General features: G+C 37.0%; 1 long non-coding RNA gene across 2 annotated transcripts; it reads left to right on the top strand.

The window, feature by feature from the left end:
- The first annotated feature begins 314 nt into the window (after positions 1-314).
- LOC141347451 (uncharacterized) lies at positions 315-3,395 on the top strand. Of its 2 annotated transcripts, XR_012357357.1 has the most exons (4): positions 315-385; positions 1,375-1,499; positions 1,854-1,956; positions 2,906-3,395. It is a non-coding gene; the product is annotated as an uncharacterized lncRNA (long non-coding RNA). The 2 variants fall into 2 exon arrangements; XR_012357356.1 differs by lacking the exon at positions 315-385 and having other exon boundaries at positions 393-1,499.
- Positions 3,396-7,139: the final 3,744 nt, after the last annotated feature.

The raw sequence follows: 7,139 nt of genomic DNA, 5'->3' as shown, positions 1-7,139 counted from the left end.
ATATTTAGTGAGGACAATTAGACTATGATTTATTTGATGGGGGGCGGTGAGGGACCTGAATAATGGGTAGGGGGGCTCTGGCCCAAAAAAGGTTGAGAACCACTGATCTACACTCTAAAAAGTGCTGGGTTATTTTTGTAAACACATTGCTGGGTTAATTGTGCTGGGTCAAAATGTTGGGTTGTTTGAAGCACTGTAAACACACAGTTGGGTTGATCATGCTGGGTCTAATGGACTATAAGGGGTTCTTTCACTATGAACACCTGGGTTGGGTTATTTTGACCCAACCGGTTTGTTTATTTTTTTCACTACATCGAACATTCTGGATTCTTCACTCGTCTCCTCGCCAGGCGGTCACGCACCTCGCAGCAAGCAGGATTATAAGGTAAATTAATATGATTATATCATTATTTACCTTTATTTTTAATAAGTTGTGTTTTAGAGCACACTGATTTCACTGTTTAATGCAATATTTGATATGTCGCTGTGCGGGGTTGGCATTTTATTCCGTGAATGACGAACGTTGTAACTTAAGCAGCCTAGCCCTAGCGATGTACTTTTTTGCCTCAACAATCGCTTTATTGTTATATAAAGTGTGTGTGTGTGTGTGTGTGTGTGTGTGTGTGTGTGTGTGTGTGTGTGTGTGTGTGTGTGTGTGTGTGTAGTGTTATTTGTATAACTTACAGTATACACATGGCCTTTATTTTAACGCCTTATGGAAAGAGTAGGTCAGAAATACGGGGGTAAGTTCCTTTACTGTCTGCATACTGTATGGCTTTGTAATGTTTTGTCAAAATTAGATAATTCCATACAAAAATTTATCTTTTAAGGGCATGTTTTTTCAAGTAAATGTCTGCGACGTGCCGAATCCAACGATAGATCCATATGTTTTATGTTGAGCATTTTCGCGCTTTTTTCCTTGAGGTAACTTATCTGCATTAGCTAAAACGCTATGTCCCTTACTTTAATAATGTTAAACCACAATATGACTGGTATGTACTATTGTTTATTACTTAAATGTAATGTTGTCTTAGCTACAGTATGTAAAGTTAGACTTAATCTCTCGTGGTGTATGCGGACGTTCACATGTCGTGTTTTTTGCGCACTGAAGTTTGTTATTTCAGATGTAGATGCCTATATACGCTCATAATGGAAGCTCGTTGTTTCCAGGCACGGGACATGGTTGCTTAGCAACGGCAGACGCCATGTGAGAGCAAGCTGCGTTTTGGAAAGAATGAGAAAGCGACGCGTCTTGCGTTTTCACGCGTTTTTAGGCGCGGCATGTGAACGACATTTTAGTGAATGCCTGTGTTGCATTACAAACTAGGAGACCAGTATAAACCTTAAACTTATTGAACCACATTTGTTTTTCAGATTTTATCAGATTTCACAAGACTTTAGGAAGCTATATCCAGAGGCAGACTTTTTGAAGACTGGGCTACAGTTGCAGACCTAATTCTTGCGAGTGCTCAGCAAGGGATAAGGTGACATGACTTAAGGTAAGCTTTTTCTTATAATATGTCAATCTATAAAAAACATATGCAACTGTATTTGACACACATCAACTGGTAAATACAATGGTACAGTAACACTTAACTAGTTGCTTATTAGCTTGTATATTGGCTGTCAATTAGTACTTATGAAGCACAAACTGATGCCTTATTCTGCATGAGCATATTCTACATCCCTGAATCTGACCCCATACCTAAACTTAACCTGCAGTAGTTGAATGAGGGTGGGAATTAATTTGCATTATTTAAAGGAATGAAGAAATCTTCATATGAAAGTGTTTCAGTTTGTTGTTTTGATTATAAAATATGTCTCACAGTTTGCATATTATTCCTATGGTTTAGATGCTAAAGGGGAAAGTGCTTTCAAAGTCCTGCCCACTCTGGATAAAAGGTCTTCAGACCCACAACCACGGAATCCAGGAGGCCATTCATTGACGTACAACCTGTAAGTTTTGTTTTACGTTTTCTGCTCTAATAAGGGTGTATATATATATAAACACAGTGGTGGCCAAAATTATTATAACAGTAGTATTTTCACCAGCTAAAAAAATATTTTAAGTCAGTGTTTGTTATCTTTTGCTGTAGTGTGTCAGTAAGAAATATCAGTTTACATTTCCAAACATTCATTTTGCCTTTAATTGTGTATCCAGTGAGGTTTTTGTTTGCACAACAGCCAATCCTCCACACAGAGATCTGATCTCATCATCATCCAGTCTGTCTGGAATGACATGAAGAAACAGAACAAACTGAGACAGACTAAATCCAGAAGAACTGTGACAACGTCTCCAAGATGCTTCAAGAGACCTACCTGCAAAGCTACCTGAAAAACTATGTGCAAGTGCACCTACTGTAGGGCAAAAGCTGCTTTAAACGCAAAAGGATGGTCAAACCAAATGTTGATTTAATTTAGTTAATCAAGGTTAACTGATAAAGAACATTTATTTATGACATTATTTTTGACAGCATCATTTTATGACATTTTTATACAAGTGCTTAAAACTCTTAACAGTACTGTAGCTTTGCAGTTAGGTCTCTTGGAGCATCTTGGAGACGCTGTCACAGTTCTTCTGGATGATGATGAGATCAGATCCTGTGTGGACCACTGGCTGTTGTGCAAACAAAAATGTCACTGGATTATCACAATTAATGGCAAAATGAATGGAAATGTAAACCGATATTTCCTACTGACACACTACAGCAAAAGAGAAATCACTGACTTAAAGCCTTATTTAGCTGGTGAAAATACTAGTGTTCTAATAATTTTGACCACAACTGTATGAAAAGTTGAGAAGCAAAATGAGCATTTATTTCATGCCTCTATGTTTATGTTCATAAAATACACTTAACTTAAAATGTTAGTTATGTTGCAAGACTAAATGCCGTATAATTAACAGGTGGGGATCAACATGGTGGATTTGAGCCTTGGGATGAGACAACGACATTTCTAGACCATCGCCATTGTTCCGGGCCATGCCATTGAAGCGGACTTGTTGCCTGGGAATTTCTCCAGCTTGCAGTATATCATATTGATGGACATAAGTCTTCATGTGTGAAGTTTTTGAGGGCAAAAGTTTTTTTTCTTGGCCACTTGTAACATGTTTTAAATTGTAAGAATTGTCTGGTGGACTCTTTGTTTGGCTAAGTTTTAATGGCATAATGTTTGGAATGATTCTAATTTGGTAATAATTCATTTTTGAGTGTTCTGCTGCTGCAATGTTGACATAAAGAATATGAATATAGTGTGCCTTGTTTACAGTTTTGTGTTTAAAAGAAACTGATCTACTAAAACCGTTATTTGTGTCTGTAAGGGTTGGACAAAATGTGTGACAGCTGCACCTATTTGAAAACTGTATTAAAAAGAAATATGAAAACTCATTAAATTGACATTTACAGATGCATTTTTTTTGTGTTGTGTAACTGTATTACAGAAAAACAATAATAATTTTACATTCTTTTGTGATTTATATATTATTATTGGTAAATATAAAGGTAGCAAGGCAATTAGACAACAAATAACCCAATATTTAGGTAGTTTTTAACCCAGCAACACAGTTAATCTGACCCACTGGTTGGGTCAAATAAACAACCCAGCATTTTGGGTCAAATGATTTAACCCAGCACTTGGGTCAAAACAACCCAACGCGTGTTCTGTCCCATAGTTACCCAGCAGCTGGGTTATGGTTGGGTTATTTTTTAACCCAGCACTTTTTAGAGTGTAGATTAAAAAAATTAATCTATGCCCACCCCTAATTATGATACATCATTGTGTTGTTTTTCCTGCTTACTATATTGTACTATTAGATGTATTATTAATATTTATTATTATTATTATTATTTATTACTGTTTCATATTTATTACAAAAACATTTATTACATTTTATTTAATTCTGTTTTAATCATTAAATCTATATTAGTTTTTTATTTATTTGTATTATTTTATTTATTATTTATTTATCTAAATCACATTTTATGTATATCAATCAAATTATTTAGATAATTAGTTTAACCATTTTTTTTATTTTATTTTTAATTTATTTACACTGTCTTTCACAAAATATTTCTATGGAATTTTTCCAGTTTTTTTATTCAAATTTAACGTGACTGCTGTTAAGAATACAGTATAGAGTTATTTTTTAATAGTGCATGCACTTTTGTATGTAATTTTGTCTTCAGACTTATTAGTTTTATCAGCTGGACGATAAAACCGCTGCAAACAATTCCTCGGGCAACAAGTCTTTTAGGGACCAAAGACCACCTAGCAACCACATAGCAACAACCTATTTCCTTCAGAGAATGTAAGTCTAGTTGCACACCGTTCTTATGGTATTTACAGTAACGTGAGTTTGTGAACACTGCTTAGTTATTCTGTGCATGTTTTAAGGTCACATGCGATTCACTCAGATGCCCATTAGACCACATTTAATCAACTGTGTGAATTGAAAAGTGCTTTCACAAACCTTGAGTGTGTGTGTGTGTGTGTGTGTGTGTGTGTGTGTGTGTGTTTGTTTTTGTGACATATCAGGACACAAATGTGTGTAATAACATGGGTATGACATAGGTATTACAAGGAGAGGGTGACTTATGAGGACATTGCCCATGTCCCCACTTTTCAAAAGGCTTATAAATCATACAGAATACGTTTTTTTGAGAATGTAAAGATATGCACAGTCTCCTGTGAGGGCTAGGTTTAGGTGTAGGGAAGGTGTAGGGTGATAGCAAATATCGTTTGTACAGTATAAAAACCATTACGTCTATGGAATGTCCCCACAATTCACAAAAACAAACGTGTGTGTGTGTGTGTGTGTGTGTGTGTGTGTGTGTGTGTGTGTGTGTGTGTGTGCAGTCATCCTGTACCTTACAGTGCTTTCATTCGCTGTGGATCCGTCCAGCCTGGTGAACCGTCTTTGCCTGTCTGACCTTTTTTGGACGCTGGGATAATTGCATTTCATTGACAATGTCCTTGAACGGGGACGGGACGTATTTGAGTGTTTTTGGATGCCGTGTTGATAGACATGAACATGGACACACACTTACTCGCCATTTATCAAGCTGCCAGACCTTTACTCACTGTGTGTTAGTAATTACTGACCACACACACACACACGCTCACTCAATCTCTGAATATCACATTGGCTCTTACTGATCTTTGAAAGCCCTTGAAACGAGTGCTAAACACAGCAAACACAATGACAGTGAATGTTTGTTGGTGTTGAGAAGGGTCATGTGCTCATACTGATTTACAGTAATGTTAATCACAGAGTTTAATCTGCTCTGCTAGTCTGCACCATATGTGACTCAATGCGATGTCATGATATATATTATAAAAATAACTGGATATTTATTTTTTTCGAAGTCAATGTGAGTAGTTGCTAGGGTGTTCTTAATAGTTGCTAGGGTATTCTGAATAGCTGATAGGATTTGGGTGATTGATAGGGTGTTCTGGGTAGTTGCTAGGATGTTCTGGGTGGTTGATAAGGTGTTTTGGTGTTCTGAATAGTCGATAAAGTAAATGGGTGTTCTGAATAGTTGCTAAGGTGTTCTTAATAGTTGCTAGTGTGTTCTGAATAGTTCATAGGTTGTTCTGGGTTATTGATAGGGTGTTTTCGCTGTCCTTAATAGTTGCTAGGGTGTTCTAAATAGTTCATAGGGGGTTCTTAATAGTTGCTAGGATATTCTGAATAGCTCCTAGGGTGTTCTGAATAGCTGGTAGGATTTTCTGGGTGGTCGATTAGGTGTTCTGAGTTGTTGATAGGGTGTTTTGGGTGTTATTAATAGTTGCTAGAGTGTTCCCGGGTGGTTGATAGGGTGTTTTTGGTGTTCTGAATAGTTGCAAGAGTGTTTGGGTGTTCTGAATAGTTGCTAGGGTGTTCTTATTAGTTGCTAGGGTGTTCTGGGTTATTGATAGGGTGTTCTAGGTGTTCTTAATAGTTACTAGGGTGTTCTGTGTGTTCTGAATAGTTGAAAGGGTGTTCTGAATATTTGATATTTTAGGTTTTTCTGGGTTGGTGAGAGGGTGTTTGGGTGTTCTGAATAGTTGAAAGGTTGTTCTGGGTGGTTGATAGGGTGTTTGGGTGTTCTGAATAGTTGAAAGGTTGTTCTGGGTGGTTGATAGGGTGTTTGGGTGTTCTGAATAGTTGAAAGGTTGTTCTGGGTGGTTGATAGGGTGTTTTTGGGTGTTCTGAATAGTTGCTAGGGTGTTCTTAATAGTTGCTAGGGTGTTTGGGGTGTTCTGAATAGTTGCAAGGGTATTCTGAACAGTTGATAGGTTGTTTTGGATGTTCTGAGAAGTTGCCAAGGTGTTCTGAATAGTTGATAGTGTGTTTTGGGTTGTTGATATGGTGTTTTAAATAGTTGATGCTGTTTGAAAAGTTGCTAGGGTGTTCTGTGTGGTTGACAGAATGTTCTAATTAGTTGCTAGCATGTTCTGAGTGGTTACTAGGATGTTCTGACTAGTTTCTTAGATTGCTAGGGTGTTGTGGATGGTTGCTATGATGTTCAAAATAGTTCCTAGGGTGATCTGGATGGTTGATATGGTTCTAAATAGTTGTTATCGTGTTCTGAGTGGTTGTTAGGGTGTTGTTAATCTGGTGAAAAATCTCTTGTTTCCCTTTTTTATCGTCCAACTTGTGAAAATCGCATCTGAAGTCTTAATAAAGTAACAGCACACAGTCACATTTATGTCTGGAGCGCAGGAGATTTACAGTTCCCAGACCTCTTGACCAATGACTTTCCATTTCCATAATTTGCAAGGACAAGGATTTTTAAAAATCATTTTATTGATGTTGCAGTTAAAAAGAGCTCTTTCTAGCCTAATAAATCTTTTACATCTGGGCACAACATAAGATCTACTCAGACTACATAGATTTCAATGACTTGTAATGTATTAATATTATTCTGGTTTGGAAATCCAGTTTAATATTCCATGATATTTCCAGGTTTTGCATGGATTCTCTCTCATTAGAACATCAACAGTTGCATTCTTGTTTTTACAGTCGAGAGATGAAAACATGTGTTGTGTTTGCTGAACGACGAAATGAAAAAACATGAACCTGATCAACGGAACAGATCTAATCAGATATTGACTTTGTACTAATAGGCTGCTGTGTGTGTGTGTTGCCAGGCTCCACG

The sequence above is a fragment of the Garra rufa genome, chromosome 12, assembly GCF_049309525.1.
Source record: "Garra rufa chromosome 12, GarRuf1.0, whole genome shotgun sequence".
NCBI lineage: Eukaryota > Metazoa > Chordata > Actinopteri > Cypriniformes > Cyprinidae > Garra > Garra rufa.
Note: the sequence above shows the minus strand (reverse complement) of the source record. Positions and strands in the feature narration are given on the sequence as shown.